Raw genomic sequence first — 25,929 nt, 5'->3', positions numbered from 1 at the left:
AAGAAGAAATATAAAAGACCTAAATTGGAAACATCAATATATAAGTAAATATTGAACAAACAAAATGTATCGTCATCTTATTAGTGACGCGATGATAAAGTGGCAAACATATTCCATGTATAAATATTCCTATGGTATTAAAATTCAAGTAAAGAGGACATATATAAAAGTTTGTATATATGGTTCATTCAATGGTAGCAGCGGTTGGTTGGTTGGTGTCTGCTCCTCTTATTGTTCAAAACTTATGTTATGGTAGCAAGTCTATATCGTCATATTATTAGTGACGCGAAAAAGTAGTGGCAAAACATATTCCATGTATAAATAAATATTCCTATGGTATTGAAATTCAAGTAAAGAGGCCATTCAAGTAAAGAGGACTTATATAAATATAAGTATATATAATGGTAGCAGCGCGGTTGGTTGGTTGGTGTGTCTGCTCCTCTTATTGTTCAAAACTTATGTTATGGTAGCAAGACTGTATCGTCATATTATTAGTGACGCGAAAAAGTAGTGGCAAAACATATTCCATGTATAAATATTCCTATGGTATTGAAATTCAACTAAAGAGGACATATAAAATTACTATCAATGGTAGCAGTGGTTGGTTGGTTGGTGGTTGGTTGGCGGCTGCTCCTATTATTGTTCAAGACTTATGTTATGGTAGCAAGTCTGTATCGTCATATTAATTATTAGTGACGCGAAAAAGTAGTGGAAATCATATTCCATGTATAAATAGATTCCTATGGTAATGAAATTTTCAAGTAAAGAGAGGACCATTCAAGTAAGAGGACATATAAAAAGTAAGTATATGTTCCTCCAATGGTAGCAGTGGTTGGTTGGTTGGCGGCTGATCCTCTTATTGTTCAAAACTTATTTTATCAATATGAGTTTGGCAATACAATAAAGAAGACCAATCTAATCCATATAAAACTAAATGTATTATATGGATATGCTTAGGAAACCCATATATTCATAAAAAAAAATTATGTATAGAAAATTATACATATATCTTTTATATAAATGAATCGTATGGATATCGCCTTATGGTAGGTATAATAACTTTTTAAGGCATAATAATGTATAATATAGAAAATATACATTGAAATATAAATGCATTTTTATAGATATGGCGGCATATAAGTGCCATATACACAAGAATAAATAATAGAATTTACCAATATATAATTAAAATGAGATATATAAACCTAGTGAGGGGCTGCACTAGTATATGAATCGTATGGATATGGCTTATAGGTATAATACCTATAAGGCATAATAATGTATAATATAATAAATATAAATTAAGATATGAATGAATTATATAAATATGGCATAGAAATGCCATATACATACATAAGAATAAATGGTAGAATTTACCCATATATCACTGAAACACGATATATAAACCTAATGATAGCTGGCACTAGTACTGTAAACATGCACGCAATAGTGCGTGGGGTAAAAAACTACTATAGGGAGGTGGTCGTTGGCGGGCCCCTCCTCGTATTGGTCAAAACTTATGTTATGCATATGAATTTGTCAATACTATATAGAACGCCAAGCATATCCATATAAACTATGGATATGCATAGAAATCCATACAAAAGTAAAAAAAAATTATGTATAGAAAAATATACATATATTTATATAAGTGAATCGTATGGATATGGCTTATAGGTATAATACCTATAAGGCATAATAATGTATAACAAGTAAATATACATTGAAATGTGAATGCATTGTATGGATATGGCATATAAATGCCATATATATAGAAATAAATTGTATATCAATGATATAACAATTATAAACCTAGTGAGGGGCGGCACTAGTGAATGAATCGTATGGATATGGCTTATAGGTATAATACCTATAAGGCATAATAATGTATAATATAATAAATATACATTAAGATATGAATGGATTGTATAAATATGGCATAGAAATGCCATATACATAAGAATAAATGGTAGAATTTACCCATATATCACTGAAACACGATATATAAACCTAGTGATAGCTGGCACTAGTACTGTAAACAGGCACGCAATAGTGCGTGGGGTAAAAAACTACTATAGGGAGGTGGTCGTTGGCGGGCCCCTCCTCGTATTGGTCAAAACTTATGTTATGCATATGAATTTGTCAATACTATATAGAACGCCAAGCATATCCATATAAACTATGGATATGCATAGAAATCCATACAAAAGTAAAAAAAAATTATGTATAGAAAAATATACATATATTTATATAAGTGAATCGTATGGATATGGCTTATAGGTATAATACCTATAAGGCATAATAATGTATAACAAGTAAATATACATTGAAATGTGAATGCATTGTATGGATATGGCATATAAATGCCATATATATAGAAATAAATTGTATATCAATGATATAACAATTATAAACCTAGTGAGGGGCGGCACTAGTGAATGAATCGTATGGATATGGCTTATAGGTATAATACCTATAAGGCATAATAATGTATAATATAATAAATATACATTAAGATATGAATGGATTGTATAAATATGGCATAGAAATGCCATATACATAAGAATAAATGGTAGAATTTACCCATATATCACTGAAACACGATATATAAACCTAGTGATAGCTGGCACTAGTACTGTAAACAGGCACGCAATAGTGCGTGGGGTAAAAAACTACTATAGGGAGGTGGTCGTTGGCGGGCCCCTCCTCGTATTGGTCAAAACTTATGTTATGCATATGAATTTGTCAATACTATATAGAACGCCAAGCATATCCATATAAACTATGGATATGCATAGAAAACCATACAAAAGTAAAAAAAAATTATGTATAGAAAAATATACATATATTTATATAAGTGAATCGTATGGATATGGCTTATAGGTATAATACCTATAAGGCATAATAATGTATAACAAGTAAATATACATTGAAATGTGAATGCATTGTATGGATATGGCATATAAATGCCATATATATAGAAATAAATTGTATATCAATGATATAACAATTATAAACCTAGTGAGGGGCGGCACTAGTGAATGAATCGTATGGATATGGCTTATAGGTATAATACCTATAAGGCATAATAATGTATAATATAATAAATATACATTAAGATATGAATGGATTGTATAAATATGGCATAGAAATGCCATATACATAAGAATAAATGGTAGAATTTACCCATATATCACTGAAACACGATATATAAACCTAGTGATAGCTGGCACTAGTACTGTAAACAGGCACGCAATAGTGCGTGGGGTAAAAAACTACTATAGGGAGGTGGTCGTTGGCGGGCCCCTCCTCGTATTGGTCAAAACTTATGTTATGCATATGAATTTGTCAATACTATATAGAACGCCAAGCATATCCATATAAACTATGGATATGCATAGAAAACCATACAAAAGTAAAAAAAAATTATGTATAGAAAAATATACATATATTTATATAAGTGAATTCGTATGGATATGGCTTATAGGTATAATACCTATAAGGCATAATAATGTATAACAAGTAAATATACATTGAAATGTGAATGCATTGTATGGATATGGCATATAAATGCCATATATATAGAAATAAATTGTATATCAATGATATAACAATTATAAACCTAGTGAGGGGCGGCACTAGTGAATGAATCGTATGGATATGGCTTATAGGTATAATACCTATAAGGCATAATAATGTATAATATAATAAATATACATTAAGATATGAAATGGATTGTATAAATATGGCATAGAAATGCCATATACATAAGAATAAATGGTAGAATTTACCCATATATCACTGAAACACGATATATAAACCTAGTGATAGCTGGCACTAGTACTGTAAACAGGCACGCAATAGTGCGTGGGGTAAAAAACTACTATAGGGAGGTGGTCGTTGGCGGGCCCCTCCTCGTATTGGTCAAAACTTATGTTATGCATATGAAATTTGTCAATACTATATAGAACGCCAAGCATATCCATATAAACTAATGGATATGCATAGAAAACCATACAAAAGTAAAAAAAAATTATGTATAGAAAAAATATACATATATTTATATAAGTGAATCGTATGGATATGGCTTATAGGTATAATACCTATAAGGCATAATAATGTATAACAAGTAAATATACATTGAAATGTGAATGCATTGTATGGATATGGCATATAAATGCCATATATATAGAAATAAATTGTATATCAATGATATAACAATTATAAACCTAGTGAGGGGCGGCACTAGTGAATGAATCGTATGGATATGGCTTATAGGTATAATACCTATAAGGCATAATAATGTATAATATAATAAATATACATTAAGATATGAATGGATTGTATAAATATGGCATAGAAATGCCATATACATAAGAATAAATGGTAGAATTTACCCATATATCACTGAAACACGATATATAAACCTAGTGATAGCTGGCACTAGTACTGTAAACAGGCACGCAATAGTGCGTGGGGTAAAAAACTACTATAGGGAGGTGGTCGTTGGCGGGCCCCTCCTCGTATTGGTCAAAACTTATGTTATGCATATGAATTTGTCAATACTATATAGAACGCCAAGCATATCCATATAAACTATGGATATGCATAGAAACCATACAAAAGTAAAAAAAAATTATGTATAGAAAAATATACATATATTTATATAAGTGAATCGTATGGATATGGCTTATAGGTATAATACCTATAAGGCATAATAATGTATAACAAGTAAATATACATTGAAATGTGAATGCATTGTATGGATATGGCATATAAATGCCATATATATAGAAATAAATTGTATATCAATGATATAACAATTATAAACCTAGTGAGGGGCGGCACTAGTGAATGAATCGTATGGATATGGCTTATAGGTATAATACCTATAAGGCATAATAATGTATAATATAATAAATATACATTAAGATATGAATGGATTGTATAAATATGGCATAGAAATGCCATATACATAAGAATAAATGGTAGAATTTACCCATATATCACTGAAACACGATATATAAACCTAGTGATAGCTGGCACTAGTACTGTAAACAGGCACGCAATAGTGCGTGGGGTAAAAAACTACTATAGGGAGGTGGTCGTTGGCGGGCCCCTCCTCGTATTGGTCAAAACTTATGTTATGCATATGAATTTGTCAATACTATATAGAACGCCAAGCATATCCATATAAACTATGGATATGCATAGAAAACCATACAAAAGTAAAAAAAATTATGTATAGAAAAATATACATATATTTATATAAGTGAATCGTATGGATATGGCTTATAGGTATAATACCTATAAGGCATAATAATGTATAACAAGTAAATATACATTGAAATGTGAATGCATTGTATGGATATGGCATATAAATGCCATATATATAGAAATAAATTGTATATCAATGATATAACAATTATAAACCTAGTGAGGGGCGGCACTAGTGAATGAATCGTATGGATATGGCTTATAGGTATAATACCTATAAGGCATAATAATGTATAATATAATAAATATACATTAAGATATGAATGGATTGTATAAATATGGCATAGAAATGCCATATACATAAGAATAAATGGTAGAATTTACCCATATATCACTGAAACATGATATATAAACCTAGTGATAGCTGGCACTAGTACTGTAAACAGGCACGCAGTAGTGCGTGGGGTAAAAAACTACTATAGGGAGGTGGTCGTTGGCGGGCCCCTCCTCGTATTGGTCAAAACTTATGTTATGCGTAAACATATGATTTTGTCAATACTATAAAGAAAACTTGTTTTGTACATACAAAACTAAATGAATTATATGGATATTGAAAAATAAATGGCATTATATCCATATAATGAAAATATACTTGTATTCTCTTATTATAAGAGAGAATACCGTATAGTTGGTTGGCAAAGACAATTGAAAATACCCGAATTGCAGATGATGGGTTCAAAAACTACTATAGGGTGGTGTAGCAAATAATATGAAGATGATATATCCATATAATGGATATACACTAGTATTCTCTTATTATAATAGAGAATACCATATAAATGGTTGGCAAAGACAATTGAAAATACCCGAATTGAAGTTGACGGGTTCAAAAACTATTATAGGGTGATGTAGCAAATAAAATAATGAAGATATATCCATATAATGGAATTATATGTGTATTCTCTTATTATATGAGAGAGTACCAAACGGTTGATTGGCAAAGACAATTGAAAATACCCGAATTAAAGATATTGGGTCCAAAAACTACTATAGGATGGTCAATGGGCCGGCCATCTACTATTGACGTGACAAAATACTGTCTGTCGGTAGAGAAGATATTAATCCGTCAAATTTGTTTCTTTATTCATTTATGAATATGAGACTTGGCTCCACGGTTAATATTTTAAGCCCAAAGATAATAATGTTGAAACAAAGGCCAAGGTTTCTATTATACATAGAATAACAAATTGTTTCCGAACTTTATCGTTAATCCAAATAAATAATTACAATTGAGGCAGGCTAATAATGATATATATTTTGTATTGATAATCTTGATATATATGTATATTGGTCTGCCATTATCACATACTGAGTTATGTGATAATTCCCTGCGGGGATAAATTAAAAGAGGTGTCCCTATATTAAAAGAAAATAATATATATATATATTATTTTTTCTAACGTACATATCATATATGCGCTCGGTTTTATATTATATATTACCAAAGAGTCTTATATGAATATATACAGATAAATTTTAAATTTATCATCAAAATACAAATGATTTAATTCAATATTTTATATTGGTTAAACAAAAATTGTACATGTGTGGATACAATAATGACGTATGTCGAACAAAAAAGATATTTTAGAATGAAATATGCAAATATAAAGAAAATTATTACGTATTACGAAAAAAATATTGTGTTTTTAACATCAATAATTAAAAAACTTGTTATTATTAGTGGCGGAACAAGTATATATTGTGAAAACAACAAACGTATACGAATGCTATATAAAAATGGCCGTATTCGTCGATAGAAAACAATCTATAAAATTTATATTGCTAATTTCTATTCAAAAATATGAATGAAATATGAATAAAAACATTATTCTGGTTGATCCTGCCAGTAGTTATATGCTTGTCTCAAAGATTAAGCCATGCATGTCTAAGTACACACGAATTAAAAGTGAAACCGCAAAAGGCTCATTATATCAGTTATGGTTCCTTAGATCGTTAACAGTTACTTGGATAACTGTGGTAATTCTAGAGCTAATACATGCAATTAAAACATGAACCTTATGGGACATGTGCTTTTATTAGGCTAAAACCAAGCGATCGCAAGATCGTTATATTGGTTGAACTCTAGATAACATGCAGATCGTATGGTCTTGTACCGACGACAGATCTTTCAAATGTCTGCCCTATCAACTTTTGATGGTAGTATCTAGGACTACCATGGTTGCAACGGGTAACGGGGAATCAGGGTTCGATTCCGGAGAGGGAGCCTGAGAAACGGCTACCACATCTAAGGAAGGCAGCAGGCGCGTAAATTACCCACTCCCAGCTCGGGGAGGTAGTGACGAAAAATAACAATACAGGACTCATATCCGAGGCCCTGTAATTGGAATGAGTACACTTTAAATCCTTTAACAAGGACCAATTGGAGGGCAAGTCTGGTGCCAGCAGCCGCGGTAATTCCAGCTCCAATAGCGTATATTAAAGTTGTTGCGGTTAAAACGTTCGTAGTTGAACTTGTGCTTCATACGGGTAGTACAACTTACAATTGTGGTTAGTACTATACCTTTATGTATGTAAGCGTATTACCGGTGGAGTTCTTACATGTGCTTAGATACTTGTATTTTTTCATATGTTCCTCCTATTTAAAAACCTGCATTAGTGCTCTTAAACGAGTGTTATTGTGGGCCGGTACAATTACTTTGAACAAATTAGAGTGCTTAAAGCAGGCTTCAAATGCCTGAATATTCTGTGCATGGGATAATGAAATAAGACCTCTGTTCTGCTTTCATTGGTTTTCAGATCAAGAGGTAATGATTAATAGAAGCAGTTTGGGGGCATTAGTATTACGACGCGAGAGGTGAAATTCTTGGACCGTCGTAAGACTAACTTAAGCGAAAGCATTTGCCAAAGATGTTTTCATTAATCAAGAACGAAAGTTAGAGGTTCGAAGGCGATCAGATACCGCCCTAGTTCTAACCATAAACGATGCCAGCTAGCAATTGGGTGTAGCTACTTTTATGGCTCTCTCAGTCGCTTCCCGGGAAACCAAAGCTTTTGGGCTCCGGGGGAAGTATGGTTGCAAAGCTGAAACTTAAAGGAATTGACGGAAGGGCACCACCAGGAGTGGAGCCTGCGGCTTAATTTGACTCAACACGGGAAAACTTACCAGGTCCGAACATAAGTGTGTAAGACAGATTGATAGCTCTTTCTCGAATCTATGGGTGGTGGTGCATGGCCGTTCTTAGTTCGTGGAGTGATTTGTCTGGTTAATTCCGATAACGAACGAGACTCAAATATATTAAATAGATATCTTCAGGATTATGGTGTTGAAGCTTATATAGCCTTCATTCATGGTGGCAGTAAAATGTTTATTGTGTTTGAATGTGTTTATATAAGTGGAGCCGTACCTGTTGGTTTGTCCCATTATAAGGACACTAGCTTCTTAAATGGACAAATTGCGTCTAGCAATAATGAGATTGAGCAATAACAGGTCTGTGATGCCCTTAGATGTCCTGGGCTGCACGCGCGCTACAATGAAAGTATCAACGTGTATTTCCTAGACCGAGAGGTCCGGGTAAACCGCTGAACCACTTTCATGCTTGGGATTGTGAACTGAAACTGTTCACATGAACTTGGAATTCCCAGTAAGTGTGAGTCATTAACTCGCATTGATTACGTCCCTGCCCTTTGTACACACCGCCCGTCGCTACTACCGATTGAATTATTTAGTGAGGTCTCCGGACGTGATCACTGTGACGCCTTGTGTGTTACGGTTGTTTCGCAAAAGTTGACCGAACTTGATTATTTAGAGGAAGTAAAAGTCGTAACAAGGTTTCCGTAGGTGAACCTGCGGAAGGATCATTATTGTTTAATATCCTTACCGTTAATAAAAAAATTTGTTTTTATTATAATAATATAATATATTATAGTAATACAAATAAAATATAAATTGCCAAAAATATGATCTTTTATAGATCAAATATAAAATTTCGAACAAGCAAATCGAAATAATAATTGTAATAATAAATATATTATTGCATTAAATAAGAGATAAATAAATAAGCAAAAGCAAACAAATAACAAATTCGAACAAGCAAATCGAAATTATTAAATTTATTTAATATTATTATTATATTGTATATTAAATGCAATTAATTAATAAAACACTGTGTGTATATGGACCATAATATACACGCGTTGCGATATGTATTGTTCATCTCAGTTATGCGCATACATTGGATAATGCAACAACCTAAAATGTACAATGTTGTACCTGATTATTACAGGTTAATGTTTTATATAAATTTCAATATATATCGCTAAAAAAAAGTATTAATACCGTAAATGCCATTTAAAAAATACTTGATATATTATTGGTTATATGAAACTAAGACATTTCGCAGCATTCGTTTTAGGTATAAAAATCAATTTATTGAAGGAATTGATATATGCCAGTAAAATGGTGTATTTTTAATTTCTTTCAATAAAAACATATATGACAAAATTACCAAACCAATATATAAAACTCTAAGCGGTGGATCACTCGGCTCATGGGTCGATGAAGAACGCAGCAAACTGTGCGTCATCGTGTGAACTGCAGGACACATGAACATCGACATTTTGAACGCATATCGCAGTCCATGCTGTTATGTACTTTAATTAATTTTATAGTGCTGCTTGGACTACATATGGTTGAGGGTTGTAAGACTATGCTAATTAAGTTGTTTATATAAATTTTATAATGAAATTTTATAAGCATATGGTATATTATTGGATAATAATAATTTAATTATTATATTATTCATAATATTAACAAATATATGAAAAACATTATCTCACATTAGTAAATAATTTGAATGTGAAAAACGAAGAGAAATATTTTCTTTTTCAATCAAATAATACTGAGAAATGTCTAGCATAAAAAATTTATCTAGAATTGTCTCTTATTAAAGATTAGTAAATAGAAAGCCGTTGACAATATTATTATTCTTCGTTGATTCGTTAGACCAAACAAATGCCATACAAATATATAAAATATATAACGAATTTAATAAAATGTTTTATCATTATATATAAAGAATTAATTGCAAAAAAAGTTATACACAACCTCAACTCATATGGGACTACCCCCTGAATTTAAGCATATTAATTAGGGGAGGAAAAGAAACTAACCAGGATTTTCTTAGTAGCGGCGAGCGAAAAGAAATCAGTTCAGCACTAAGTCACTTTGTCTATATGGCAAATGTGAGATGCAGTGTATGGAGCGTCAATATTCTAGTATGAGAAATTAACGATTTAAGTCCTTCTTAAATGAGGCCATTTACCCATAGAGGGTGCCAGGCCCGTATAACGTTAATGATTACTAGATGATGTTTCCAAAGAGTCGTGTTGCTTGATAGTGCAGCACTAAGTGGGTGGTAAACTCCATCTAAAACTAAATATAACCATGAGACCGATAGTAAACAAGTACCGTGAGGGAAAGTTGAAAAGAACTCTGAATAGAGAGTTAAACAGTACGTGAAACTGCTTAGAGGTTAAGCCCGATGAACCTGAATATCCGTTATGGAAAATTCATCATTAAAATTGTAATATTTAAACAATATTATGATAATAGTGTGCATTTTTTCCATATAAGGACATTGTAATCTATTAGCATACAAAATTTATCATAAAATATAACTTATAGTTTATTCAAATTAATTTGCTTGCATTTTAACACAGAATAAATGTTATTAATTTGATAAAGTGCTGATAGATTTATATGAATACAGTGCGTTAATTTTTCGGAATTATATAATGGCATAATTATCATTGATTTTTGTGTTTATTATATGCACTTGTATGATTAACAATGCGAAAGATTCAGGATACCTTCGGGACCCGTCTTGAAACACGGACCAAGGAGTCTAACATATGTGCAAGTTATTGGGATATAAACCTAATAGCGTAATTAACTTGACTAATAATGGGATTAGTTTTTTAACTATTTATAGCTAATTAACACAATCCCGGGGCGTTCTATATAGTTATGTATAATGATATTTATATTATTTATGCCTCTAACTGGAACGTACCTTGAGCATATATGCTGTGACCCGAAAGATGGTGAACTATACTTGATCAGGTTGAAGTCAGGGGAAACCCTGATGGAAGACCGAAACAGTTCTGACGTGCAAATCGATTGTCAGAATTGAGTATAGGGGCGAAAGACCAATCGAACCATCTAGTAGCTGGTTCCTTCCGAAGTTTCCCTCAGGATAGCTGGTGCATTTTAATGTTATATAAAATAATCTTATCTGGTAAAGCGAATGATTAGAGGCCTTAGGGTCGAAACGATCTTAACCTATTCTCAAACTTTAAATGGGTAAGAACCTTAACTTTCTTGATATGAAGTTCAAGGTTATGATATAATGTGCCCAGTGGGCCACTTTTGGTAAGCAGAACTGGCGCTGTGGGATGAACCAAACGTAATGTTACGGTGCCCAAATTAACAACTCATGCAGATACCATGAAAGGCGTTGGTTGCTTAAAACAGCAGGACGGTGATCATGGAAGTCGAAATCCGCTAAGGAGTGTGTAACAACTCACCTGCCGAAGCAACTAGCCCTTAAAATGGATGGCGCTTAAGTTGTATACCTATACATTACCGCTAAAGTAGATGATTTATATTACTTGTGATATAAATTTTGAAACTTTAGTGAGTAGGAAGGTACAATGGTATGCGTAGAAGTGTTTGGCGTAAGCCTGCATGGAGCTGCCATTGGTACAGATCTTGGTGGTAGTAGCAAATAATCGAATGAGACCTTGGAGGACTGAAGTGGAGAAGGGTTTCGTGTGAACAGTGGTTGATCACGAGTTAGTCGGTCCTAAGTTCAAGGCAAAAGCCGAAAATTTTCAAGTAAAACACAAATGCCATACAAATATAATTATATTATATAAATCAAGCTAATTAATATACTTGAATAATTTTGAACGAAAGGGAATACGGTTCCAATTCCGTAACCTGTTGAGTATCCGTTTGTTATTAAATATGGGCCTCGTGCTCATCCTGGCAACAGGAACGACCATAAAGAAGCCGTCGAGAGATATCGGAAGAGTTTTCTTTTCTGTTTTATAGCCGTACTACCATGGAAGTCTTTCGCAGAGAGATATGGTAGATGGGCTAGAAGAGCATGACATATACTGTTGTGTCGATATTTTCTCCTCGGACCTTGAAAATTTATGGTGGGGACACGCAAACTTCTCAACAGGCCGTACCAATATCCGCAGCTGGTCTCCAAGGTGAAGAGTCTCTAGTCGATAGAATAATGTAGGTAAGGGAAGTCGGCAAATTAGATCCGTAACTTCGGGATAAGGATTGGCTCTGAAGATTGAGATAGTCGGGCTTGATTGGGAAACAATAACATGGTTTATGTGCTCGTTCTGGGTAAATAGAGTGTCTGGCATTTATGTTGGTCACTTGTTCCCCGGATAGTTTAGTTACGTAGCCAATTGTGGAACTTTCTTGCTAAAATTTTTAAGAATACTAATTGGGTTAAACCAATTAGTTCTTATTAATTATAACGATTATCAATTAACAATCAATTCAGAACTGGCACGGACTTGGGGAATCCGACTGTCTAATTAAAACAAAGCATTGTGATGGCCCTAGCGGGTGTTGACACAATGTGATTTCTGCCCAGTGCTCTGAATGTCAAAGTGAAGAAATTCAAGTAAGCGCGGGTCAACGGCGGGAGTAACTATGACTCTCTTAAGGTAGCCAAATGCCTCGTCATCTAATTAGTGACGCGCATGAATGGATTAACGACGGACGTGTGTTTTTTCGTGGTCCCAATCAGTCGGTCATATCTCGGAAAGTACGTGGTGTACAAAGTTAAAATTTGCGTCAAAATTCGTGCCTTTGCGAAAGGAGTACGGTGGTGTAAAAACATTTAGGAAAAGTCAGCGGTGAGCGGAGTAATCGGAGTTTTCCTTTGTGGAAAATTCCACACGTGCGCGCGCCGCGTGTGCTTGGAGAGCGCTTTCGAGAGAGCGCTTTCGTGAGAGAGCTTTCGCGAGAGCGTTTGGCGTCAGGTGTTCCCTCTCGCGTGATTCCTCTCGCGCGTCAGCTGTGCGTGTACCGCCTAAGCTTTCTTATCGGGTAAGTGAGCTTGCTCGAGAAAAAGTTTAGAGGGTAGGTGGGCGATGGCTCCATCTCCGATGGAGACGGAGGGCGGATGCTCGGGCAGCGAATCTGCCAGCAGTCGAGGTAGCGTCAATGTTGGACGAAAAGGCCGCCCGAAGGGGAAGCGTGGACGAGGTGCTGCCGCAAGGGACGCCTCGCAGGCAAAGATTGTTGCCGTGGATGGAGTTGGAGGCGGGCCAGAGCCCCTTGTAGAGGAGACGCTCTCTTCTCTGGAGATGCCGCCGCCGCCCGCTCCCGCTGCCGCCGCCCCCACTGCTGCTGTAGTAGCTGCAGCTGCTACTGCTGCTGCCGCTGCCGCTGCTGCTGCCGCTGCCGACGCCGCTGAAGCCTCGACATCAGCCGCTGCAGCAAAAGTCGCCGTTGGAGTTGAGGTCGTAGTCCCCTCTCCCCCTCCCGTTGTTCGCTCGTCGCACTGCTCCATGGAGATCGTGAAGCAAGGATCGTGCCGCGTCGCAGAAGAGTCGACTGCGATCAGGGATGAGCTGCTAGGGCTCATTGTGAATATAGTGTCTGCAAAACTCCAGACGGAGATTATGAAAGTCGCAACGAGGTACGACGGCTTGATCTCGTCGCTGCTTATTAGGAATGCCATCCTCGATGATCGCTACAAGCAGTGCAAAAAGACGCCACCGCCGCCAGCTCAGCGACCAGTCGCTGTTGCTAACCAGCCGTCGTATGCAGCTGCGTACCCCAGCTTGCCAGTGCCTTCTGCCACGCCGATCCCGATGCCGCGAAAGCCGCGGGAGACCTGGTCGGCAGTCGTGCACAGCCCAGACCCGACCATCTCGGGCAAGCAGCTGGCGGAGAAGGTGCGGAAAGAAATCGCTCCTGCACTAGGAGTCCGACTCCATGAAGTCAGGGGATTGGCGCGTGGCGGTGCGGTTATACGTACCCCGTCGTCCAGTGAGCTTAAGCGCGTGATGGCTAACAAGAAGTTCGGCGAGGCCGGACTTGAAATTAAGCAGACCCCGGAACTTAAGCCAAAGGTTGTAGTGAGCAACGTCGACACTGCGCACACGCCCGAGGACTTCATGACGGAGTTGTATAAAAACAACTTCGAGGACAAGATGGACCTGGCACAATTCAAGAGGACGGTGCGGCTCGAAAAGCCCTGGTCGCAGGCTAATGGCGCCACGGTCAACGTGACGCTAGAGGTCGACGCGACGGCACTTGATGTCCTGGACGGAGGAAAAGCCTACATAGGGTGGTTTGCATATAACTGCCGGGCCTTGGTGCGCACTTATGCGTGCCATAGGTGCGTCGGTTTCGACCACAAGGTGGCCAGTTGCAGGATGAAGGAGAGCGACAAGGTCTGCCGACAGTGCGGACAGACTGGCCACAATGCGCGAGGCTGCACCAATCCGGTGGACTGCCGGAATTGCCGCTTCAAGGGCTACCCATCGGCGCACCATATGCTGTCCCCCGGGTGCCCTGTGTATGCGGCGGTGCTGGCGCGGGTGAATGCTAGACATTAAAAATGTATAGCTTCATCCAAGCAAATTGTGGCAAAGGACGAGCTGCTACCATCGAGCTCGGAGTCCGATTGCGAGAGAGCAAGAGCCTGTTCGCACTGGTCCAGGAGCCATATGTGAACGACGGGAGGATGGATGAGCTGCCTGACGGTATAAGGAGTTTTACCGATCGAGGAGGAAAGGCGGCCATCCTAGTTAATCACCAGGATGTCACCTGCATGCAAGTGGAGCCCCTCACCACGGAGTACGGCGTATGTGTGAGCATAAAAGGAAGATTTGGCTTAATCTTTCTATGCTCCGCATATTGTCAGTTTGATGCCGATTTACCACCGTACCTCGCGTACTTGGATGCGGTCCTGCTGCTGGCCAGCAGAACCCCCGCAATCCTTGGCCTTGATGCGAACGCAGCATCCCCCATGTGGTTTAGCAAGCTCCCTCCTCACGCTGAGGGACTTGCAAACTATAATCGGGGTGAGCTGCTGTCTCAGTGGATTGTGGAGAAGGAAGCCGTGGTTCTAAACCAGCCAAGTTCGGTGTACACGTTCGAGTCCAGCAACGGACGGAGCGACATCGACGTGACGATCGCCAACGCTGCAGGATCTATGCTAGCCACATACGAGTGGAGAGTGGACGATTGGGAGTTGAGTGACCACAACATCGTTACTGTTGTGGCCAACCCAACGACCGATACAGCCGTTGAGAGCCTAGCTCCGGTGCCGTCCTGGAACTTCTCCAATGCACGTTGGCGGTTGTTCGAGCAGGAAATGGTGAGTAGGGCAACCGAACTTCCGGAAGACTTCTCAGAATCGCCGCTGGACCAACAAGCCTCTACCCTTCGCAGGATCGTCCACGAAGTGTGCGACCTTGTTCTGGGTAGGAGGACTGCAGGATCGCCGAGATCGAGACCAGGTTGGTGGACCGCTGACCTTAGTGCGATGCGCCGCGAAGTCAGGAGACTTAGGCGCCGACTTCAGGATGCCAGACGTCGTCGCCATGACGACGTGGCCGAGCTTATTGTGCGCGAGCTGAGACTTACCTCGGCCGCCTACAAGAAGCTCATCCTGAGGACGAAGGAGGACAGCTGGAGACGCTTCGTGGGAGAAAATTCACACGATCCCTGGGGGCGCGTCTACAAGATGTGCCGAGGTCGCAAGAAACGGACGGAGATTGGGTGCCTTCGCGTAAATGGCGAGCTAGTCACCAACTGGAGTGACTGTGCGCGTGTGCTCCTCCGCAACTTTTTCCCAGTTGCGGAGTCCGATGCACCGATTGCCTCAGCGGAGGAATTCCCACCGCCCCTGGAAGTTTCTGAGGTTGGTGCTTGTGTCGCTAGGTTGAAGAGCAAACGCTCGCCTGGCATGGACGGCATCAACGGTACGATTTGCAAGGCTGTGTGGCGCGCCATACCTCAGCATCTTACGGCGATGTATTCCAGCTGCATCCGGTCGGGGTACTTCCCTGCTGAGTGGAAATGCCCTCGTGTGGTAGCTCTGCTCAAGGGACCCGACAAGGACAGGTGTGAGCCATCGTCGTACCGCGGCATTTGCCTGCTTCCGGTTTTCGGAAAGGTGCTGGAGGCCATCATGGTAGATCGTGTGAGAGAAGTTCTTCCGGAAGGCTGCAGGTGGCAGTTCGGTTTTCGCCAAGGACGTTGTGTGGAGGATGCTTGGATGCACGTGAAGAGCAGTATTCACGCCAGCCCGGCGAAATACGTGCTCGGCATTTTCGTGGACTTCAAGGGAGCCTTCGACAATGTGGAATGGAGTGCTGCACTGCGCCGACTGGCGGAGTTGGGATGCCGAGAGATGGGCTTGTGGCAGAGCTTCTTCTCAGGCAGAAGAGCAGTCATCCGAAGCAGTTACGAGGAAGTTGATGTCCCCGTAACTAGAGGCTGTCCGCAGGGGTCAATCAGCGGCCCATTCATTTGGGATCTGCTGATGGATGTACTGATCCGGCGCCTTGAGTCGTACTGCACACTGAGTGCGTATGCGGATGATTTGCTGCTTCTCGTCGAGGGAAACTCCCGACTCGCGCTGGAGACAAAAGGAGCGCAACTAATGTCCATCGTTGAAACGTGGGGGATGGAAGTCGGCGTTGCCGTTTCCACCAGTAAGACGGTAATTATGCTGCTTAAAGGAAGCGAACACTTTACGCGTGGCCCTTCGCGTGTACCAAGTCGCCCCCCTGCGGTAAAATTTGCTGGAGCAAACTTGCCGTATGTAAGCAGCTGCCGGTACCTTGGCATCACAGTCAGCGAAGGCTTGAGATTCCTCGAGCACGTCGGGAACCTTCGACAGCGTATGGCTGGAGTCGTTGCAGCATTGGCGCGTGTGCTTCGAGTAGACTGGGGTTTCAGTCCTCGAGCCAGGCGGACCATCTATGCCGGACTCATGGTGCCCTGTGCGCTATTTGGTGCCTCGGTATGGTATGTCACTACGACGCAGCAAGTTGTGGCCAAGAGGCGACTCCTTGCTTGCCAGAGGCTAATCCTTATGGGAAGCCTTCCGGTATGCCGAACAGTGTCCACTGCGGCACTGCAGGTTCTTGCTGGCGTTCCCCCGTTTGATTTAGCTGCCATGCAAATGGCAGTTAAATACAAACTAAAGCGTGGATACCCGCTGGAGGAATACGATCTGCTGTATGGCGAAGACCTCACGAGTCTGAGCTGGGAAGAGAAGATGGTGCGTATGGAGCAGTGCTTACTGCACAGATGGCAGGACAGATGGGATGACGTAGATGCATCTGGACGGGTGACCTACAAGTTCATCCCAGATGTCACTCTGGCATTTCGGAATCCACACTTCGGATTTCCGATGCGCACCGGATTCCTGATCACTGGACACGGATCGTTAAACGCATTTCTGCATAATAGAGCGCTCTCGGACTCTGCCGCATGCTCATGTGGCGATCCAGTTGAGGATTGGCAGCACGTCTTGTGTGACTGCCCCCTCTATGCAGATTTGCGCGACCTTGATGGACTTGGAGTGCAGCGAGATGGTGAAAACTGGACGTTTGGAAGGATTCTGGAGGATGAGGACAGGACTCGACGACTCAACACGTTTGCTGACGAAGCGTTCCGCAGGAGGAGGGACTTTTAGTCCAAAACCCTTGCCGTGTGGTAGCGGCGAAGAATTCTGCCACAGCCTGTCATAGCTTGTCGTAGGAGGCGACTAATATGGCAAATGGTTGCCCCATCCGAGCTTGTCGGAGCTGAAGGGGTGAGGCTCACCGAGCCTGTAATTTCGGTACCACGGGTTGAGCAGCTCCAAGGCTGCTCATTGAGGTTGGCCCCCTTGTGGGAGTATCGTGGTGGCTGTGGTTGACACCTAAATCGCGGGTAGAGTCCTCGGGCTCGACGTGGATGTTGCGTTACACAACTCGGGTGCTGCGACCCACAGAACAGTAGAGATTTTAGATAGATCTCGCCCCTACGCAAGGGGGAGTGCTTGCCCGACAAGTAAGCACTCGAATTGCTACTGGGGTGGTTGCTATGTACATAGCTATAGCTTCTAGTCCGGGGCGTTGGTCTGGCGCTTAACCTAGACCCGTGCATTATATACTCACTTGTGGGTATATTAGAATGCCGTGGTTGTAATCCCTTCATTGCGGAACATGCCACGTTAAATAAAAGCGGAGGGATCCGATTCCCACTGTCCCTATCTACTATCTAGCGAAACCACAGCCAAGGGAACGGGCTTGGAATAATTAGCGGGGAAAGAAGACCCTTTTGAGCTTGACTCTAATCTGGCAGTGTAAGGAGACATAAGAGGTGTAGAATAAGTGGGAGATATTAGACTTCGGTTTGGTATCGCCAATGAAATACCACTACTCTTATTGTTTCCTTACTTACTTGATTAAATGGAACGTGTATCATTTCCTAGCCATTATACGGATATATTTATTATATCTTATGGTATTGGGTTTTGATGCAAGCTTCTTGATCAAAGTATCACGAGTTTGTTATATAATCGCAAACAAATTCTTTAATAAAACGGTGCATTTATGTATTTTTGATTTGAAAATTTGGTATAACTCCAATTACTCAGGTATGATCCAATTCAAGGACATTGCCAGGTAGGGAGTTTGACTGGGGCGGTACATCTCTCAAATAATAACGGAGGTGTCCCAAGGCCAGCTCAGTGCGGACAGAAACCACACATAGAGCAAAAGGGCAAATGCTGACTTGATCTCGGTGTTCAGTACACACAGGGACAGCAAAAGCTCGGCCTATCGATCCTTTTGGTTTAAAGAGTTTTTAACAAGAGGTGTCAGAAAAGTTACCATAGGGATAACTGGCTTGTGGCGGCCAAGCGTTCATAGCGACGTCGCTTTTTGATCCTTCGATGTCGGCTCTTCCTATCATTGTGAAGCAAAATTCACCAAGCGTTGGATTGTTCACCCATGCAAGGGAACGTGAGCTGGGTTTAGACCGTCGTGAGACAGGTTAGTTTTACCCTACTAATGACAAAACGTTGTTGCGACAGCATTCCTGCGTAGTACGAGAGGAACCGCAGGTACGGACCAATGGCACAATACTTGTTCGAGCGAACAGTGGTATGACGCTACGTCCGTTGGATTATGCCTGAACGCCTCTAAGGTCGTATCCGTGCTGGACTGCAATGATAAATAAGGGGCAATTTGCATTGTATGGCTTCTAAACCATTTAAAGTTTATAATTTACTTTATAAACGACAATGGATGTGATGCCAATGTAATTTGTAACATAGTAAATTGGGAGGATCTTTGATCACCTGATGCCGCGCTAGTTACATATAAAAGCATTATTTAATACAATGACAAAGCCTAGAATCAATTGTAAACGACTTTTGTAACAGGCAAGGTGTTGTAAGTGGTTGAGCAGCTGCCATACTGCGATCCACTGAAGCTTATCCTTTGCTTGATGATTCGATAATAAAGATGTTGCAAGCGGGCATAATCATTATGCTTGCTTGCAGCATCGCACGCCACTTTGTTTGTGGTGTGTAAGGTAGGGAAGAAGAAATATAAAAGACCTAAATTGGAAACATCAATATATAAGTAAATATTGAACAAACAAAATGTATCGTCATCTTATTAGTGACGCGATGATAAAGTGGCAAACATATTCCATGTATAAATATTCCTATGGTATTAAAATTCAAGTAAAGAGGACATATATAAAAGTTTGTATATATGGTTCATTCAATGGTAGCAGCGGTTGGTTGGTTGGTGTCTGCTCCTCTTATTGTTCAAAACTTATGTTATGGTAGCAAGTCTATATCGTCATATTATTAGTGACGCGAAAAAGTAGTGGCAAAACATATTCCATGTATAAATAAATATTCCTATGGTATTGAAATTCAAGTAAAGAGGCCATTCAAGTAAAGAGGACTTATATAAATATAAGTATATATAATGGTAGCAGCGCGGTTGGTTGGTTGGTGTGTCTGCTCCTCTTATTGTTCAAAACTTATGTTATGGTAGCAAGACTGTATCGTCATATTATTAGTGACGCGAAAAAGTAGTGGCAAAACATATTCCATGTATAAATATTCCTATGGTATTGAAATTCAACTAAAGAGGACATATAAAATTACTATCAATGGTAGCAGTGGTTGGTTGGTTGGTGGTTGGTTGGCGGCTGCTCCTATTATTGTTCAAGACTTATGTTATGGTAGCAAGTCTGTATCGTCATATTAATTATTAGTGACGCGAAAAAGTAGTGGAAATCATATTCCATGTATAAATAGATTCCTATGGTAATGAAATTTTCAAGTAAAGAGAGGACCATTCAAGTAAGAGGACATATAAAAAGTAAGTATATGTTCCTCCAATGGTAGCAGTGGTTGGTTGGTTGGCGGCTGATCCTCTTATTGTTCAAAACTTATTTTATCAATATGAGTTTGGCAATACAATAAAGAAGACCAATCTAATCCATATAAAACTAAATGTATTATATGGATATGCTTAGGAAACCCATATATTCATAAAAAAAAATTATGTATAGAAAATTATACATATATCTTTTATATAAATGAATCGTATGGATATCGCCTTATGGTAGGTATAATAACTTTTTAAGGCATAATAATGTATAATATAGAAAATATACATTGAAATATAAATGCATTTTTATAGATATGGCGGCATATAAGTGCCATATACACAAGAATAAATAATAGAATTTACCAATATATAATTAAAATGAGATATATAAACCTAGTGAGGGGCTGCACTAGTATATGAATCGTATGGATATGGCTTATAGGTATAATACCTATAAGGCATAATAATGTATAATATAATAAATATAAATTAAGATATGAATGAATTATATAAATATGGCATAGAAATGCCATATACATACATAAGAATAAATGGTAGAATTTACCCATATATCACTGAAACACGATATATAAACCTAATGATAGCTGGCACTAGTACTGTAAACATGCACGCAATAGTGCGTGGGGTAAAAAACTACTATAGGGAGGTGGTCGTTGGCGGGCCCCTCCTCGTATTGGTCAAAACTTATGTTATGCATATGAATTTGTCAATACTATATAGAACGCCAAGCATATCCATATAAACTATGGATATGCATAGAAATCCATACAAAAGTAAAAAAAAATTATGTATAGAAAAATATACATATATTTATATAAGTGAATCGTATGGATATGGCTTATAGGTATAATACCTATAAGGCATAATAATGTATAACAAGTAAATATACATTGAAATGTGAATGCATTGTATGGATATGGCATATAAATGCCATATATATAGAAATAAATTGTATATCAATGATATAACAATTATAAACCTAGTGAGGGGCGGCACTAGTGAATGAATCGTATGGATATGGCTTATAGGTATAATACCTATAAGGCATAATAATGTATAATATAATAAATATACATTAAGATATGAATGGATTGTATAAATATGGCATAGAAATGCCATATACATAAGAATAAATGGTAGAATTTACCCATATATCACTGAAACACGATATATAAACCTAGTGATAGCTGGCACTAGTACTGTAAACAGGCACGCAATAGTGCGTGGGGTAAAAAACTACTATAGGGAGGTGGTCGTTGGCGGGCCCCTCCTCGTATTGGTCAAAACTTATGTTATGCATATGAATTTGTCAATACTATATAGAACGCCAAGCATATCCATATAAACTATGGATATGCATAGAAATCCATACAAAAGTAAAAAAAAATTATGTATAGAAAAATATACATATATTTATATAAGTGAATCGTATGGATATGGCTTATAGGTATAATACCTATAAGGCATAATAATGTATAACAAGTAAATATACATTGAAATGTGAATGCATTGTATGGATATGGCATATAAATGCCATATATATAGAAATAAATTGTATATCAATGATATAACAATTATAAACCTAGTGAGGGGCGGCACTAGTGAATGAATCGTATGGATATGGCTTATAGGTATAATACCTATAAGGCATAATAATGTATAATATAATAAATATACATTAAGATATGAATGGATTGTATAAATATGGCATAGAAATGCCATATACATAAGAATAAATGGTAGAATTTACCCATATATCACTGAAACACGATATATAAACCTAGTGATAGCTGGCACTAGTACTGTAAACAGGCACGCAATAGTGCGTGGGGTAAAAAACTACTATAGGGAGGTGGTCGTTGGCGGGCCCCTCCTCGTATTGGTCAAAACTTATGTTATGCATATGAATTTGTCAATACTATATAGAACGCCAAGCATATCCATATAAACTATGGATATGCATAGAAAACCATACAAAAGTAAAAAAAAATTATGTATAGAAAAATATACATATATTTATATAAGTGAATCGTATGGATATGGCTTATAGGTATAATACCTATAAGGCATAATAATGTATAACAAGTAAATATACATTGAAATGTGAATGCATTGTATGGATATGGCATATAAATGCCATATATATAGAAATAAATTGTATATCAATGATATAACAATTATAAACCTAGTGAGGGGCGGCACTAGTGAATGAATCGTATGGATATGGCTTATAGGTATAATACCTATAAGGCATAATAATGTATAATATAATAAATATACATTAAGATATGAATGGATTGTATAAATATGGCATAGAAATGCCATATACATAAGAATAAATGGTAGAATTTACCCATATATCACTGAAACACGATATATAAACCTAGTGATAGCTGGCACTAGTACTGTAAACAGGCACGCAATAGTGCGTGGGGTAAAAAACTACTATAGGGAGGTGGTCGTTGGCGGGCCCCTCCTCGTATTGGTCAAAACTTATGTTATGCATATGAATTTGTCAATACTATATAGAACGCCAAGCATATCCATATAAACTATGGATATGCATAGAAAACCATACAAAAGTAAAAAAAAATTATGTATAGAAAAATATACATATATTTATATAAGTGAATCGTATGGATATGGCTTATAGGTATAATACCTATAAGGCATAATAATGTATAACAAGTAAATATACATTGAAATGTGAATGCATTGTATGGATATGGCATATAAATGCCATATATATAGAAATAAATTGTATATCAATGATATAACAATTATAAACCTAGTGAGGGGCGGCACTAGTGAATGAATCGTATGGATATGGCTTATAGGTATAATACCTATAAGGCATAATAATGTATAATATAATAAATATACATTAAGATATGAATGGATTGTATAAATATGGCATAGAAATGCCATATACATAAGAATAAATGGTAGAATTTACCCATATATCACTGAAACACGATATATAAACCTAGTGATAGCTGGCACTAGTACTGTAAACAGGCACGCAATAGTGCGTGGGGTAAAAAACTACTATAGGGAGGTGGTCGTTGGCGGGCCCCTCCTCGTATTGGTCAAAACTTATGTTATGCATATGAATTTGTCAATACTATATAGAACGCCAAGCATATCCATATAAACTATGGATATGCATAGAAATCCATACAAAAAGTAAAAAAAAATTATGTATAGAAAAAATATACATATATTTATATAAGTGAATCGTATGGATATGGCTTATAGGTATAATACCTATAAGGCATAATAATGTATAACAAGTAAATATACATTGAAATGTGAATGCATTGTATGGATATGGCATATAAATGCCATATATATAGAAATAAATTGTATATCAATGATATAACAATTATAAACCTAGTGAGGGGCGGCACTAGTGAATGAATCGTATGGATATGGCTTATAGGTATAATACCTATAAGGCATAATAATGTATAATATAATAAATATACATTAAGATATGAATGGATTGTATAAATATGGCATAGAAATGCCATATACATAAGAATAAATGGTAGAATTTACCCATATATCACTGAAACACGATATATAAACCTAGTGATAGCTGGCACTAGTACTGTAAACAGGCACGCAATAGTGCGTGGGGTAAAAAACTACTATAGGGAGGTGGTCGTTGGCGGGCCCCTCCTCGTATTGGTCAAAACTTATGTTATGCATATGAATTTGTCAATACTATATAGAACGCCAAGCATATCCATATAAACTATGGATATGCATAGAAATCCATACAAAAGTAAAAAAAAATTATGTATAGAAAAATATACATATATTTATATAAGTGAATCGTATGGATATGGCTTATAGGTATAATACCTATAAGGCATAATAATGTATAACAAGTAAATATACATTGAAATGTGAATGCATTGTATGGATATGGCATATAAATGCCATATATATAGAAATAAATTGTATATCAATGATATAACAATTATAAACCTAGTGAGGGGCGGCACTAGTGAATGAATCGTATGGATATGGCTTATAGGTATAATACCTATAAGGCATAATAATGTATAATATAATAAATATACATTAAGATATGAATGGATTGTATAAATATGGCATAGAAATGCCATATACATAAGAATAAATGGTAGAATTTACCCATATATCACTGAAACATGATATATAAACCTAGTGATAGCTGGCACTAGTACTGTAAACAGGCACGCAGTAGTGCGTGGGGTAAAAAACTACTATAGGGAGGTGGTCGTTGGCGGGCCCCTCCTCGTATTGGTCAAAACTTATGTTATGCGTAAACATATGATTTTGTCAATACTATAAAGAAAACTTGTTTTGTACATACAAAACTAAATGAATTATATGGATATTGAAAAATAAATGGCATTATATCCATATAATGAAAATATACTTGTATTCTCTTATTATAAGAGAGAATACCGTATAGTTGGTTGGCAAAGACAATTGAAAATACCCGAATTGCAGATGATGGGTTCAAAAACTACTATAGGGTGGTGTAGCAAATAATATGAAGATGATATATCCATATAATGGATATACACTAGTATTCTCTTATTATAATAGAGAATACCATATAAATGGTTGGCAAAGACAATTGAAAATACCCGAATTGAAGTTGACGGGTTCAAAAACTATTATAGGGTGATGTAGCAAATAAAATAATGAAGATATATCCATATAATGGAATTATATGTGTATTCTCTTATTATATGAGAGAGTACCAAACGGTTGATTGGCAAAGACAATTGAAAATACCCGAATTAAAGATATTGGGTCCAAAAACTACTATAGGATGGTCAATGGGCCGGCCATCTACTATTGACGTGACAAAATACTGTCTGTCGGTAGAGAAGATATTAATCCGTCAAATTTGTTTCTTTATTCATTTATGAATATGAGACTTGGCTCCACGGTTAATATTTTAAGCCCAAAGATAATAATGTTGAAACAAAGGCCAAGGTTTCTATTATACATAGAATAACAAATTGTTTCCGAACTTTATCGTTAATCCAAATAAATAATTACAATTGAGGCAGGCTAATAATGATATATATTTTGTATTGATAATCTTGATATATATGTATATTGGTCTGCCATTATCACATACTGAGTTATGTGATAATTCCCTGCGGGGATAAATTAAAAGAGGTGTCCCTATATTAAAAG

The 25,929-nt window shown here is 37.7% G+C and overlaps 2 non-coding genes and 1 pseudogene across 2 annotated transcripts; all 3 read left to right on the top strand.

The window, feature by feature from the left end:
- The first annotated feature begins 7,107 nt into the window (after window positions 1-7,107).
- On the top strand, window positions 7,108-9,102 carry LOC119562160. The gene has a single exon (XR_005221726.1). It is a non-coding gene; the product is annotated as a small subunit ribosomal RNA (ribosomal RNA).
- A 659-nt stretch (window positions 9,103-9,761) lies between these two features.
- On the top strand, window positions 9,762-9,940 carry LOC119562146. The gene has a single exon (XR_005221714.1). It is a non-coding gene; the product is annotated as a 5.8S ribosomal RNA (ribosomal RNA).
- A 401-nt stretch (window positions 9,941-10,341) lies between these two features.
- Window positions 10,342-19,804, top strand: LOC119562171 (annotated as a pseudogene).
- The last annotated feature ends 6,125 nt before the right edge of the window (window positions 19,805-25,929 follow it).

This window comes from Drosophila subpulchrella, unplaced genomic scaffold (genome assembly GCF_014743375.2).
Source record: "Drosophila subpulchrella strain 33 F10 #4 breed RU33 unplaced genomic scaffold, RU_Dsub_v1.1 Primary Assembly Seq394, whole genome shotgun sequence".
In the NCBI taxonomy this organism is placed as follows: domain Eukaryota; kingdom Metazoa; phylum Arthropoda; class Insecta; order Diptera; family Drosophilidae; genus Drosophila; species Drosophila subpulchrella.
This window is presented reverse-complemented; position numbering and strand designations above follow the sequence as displayed.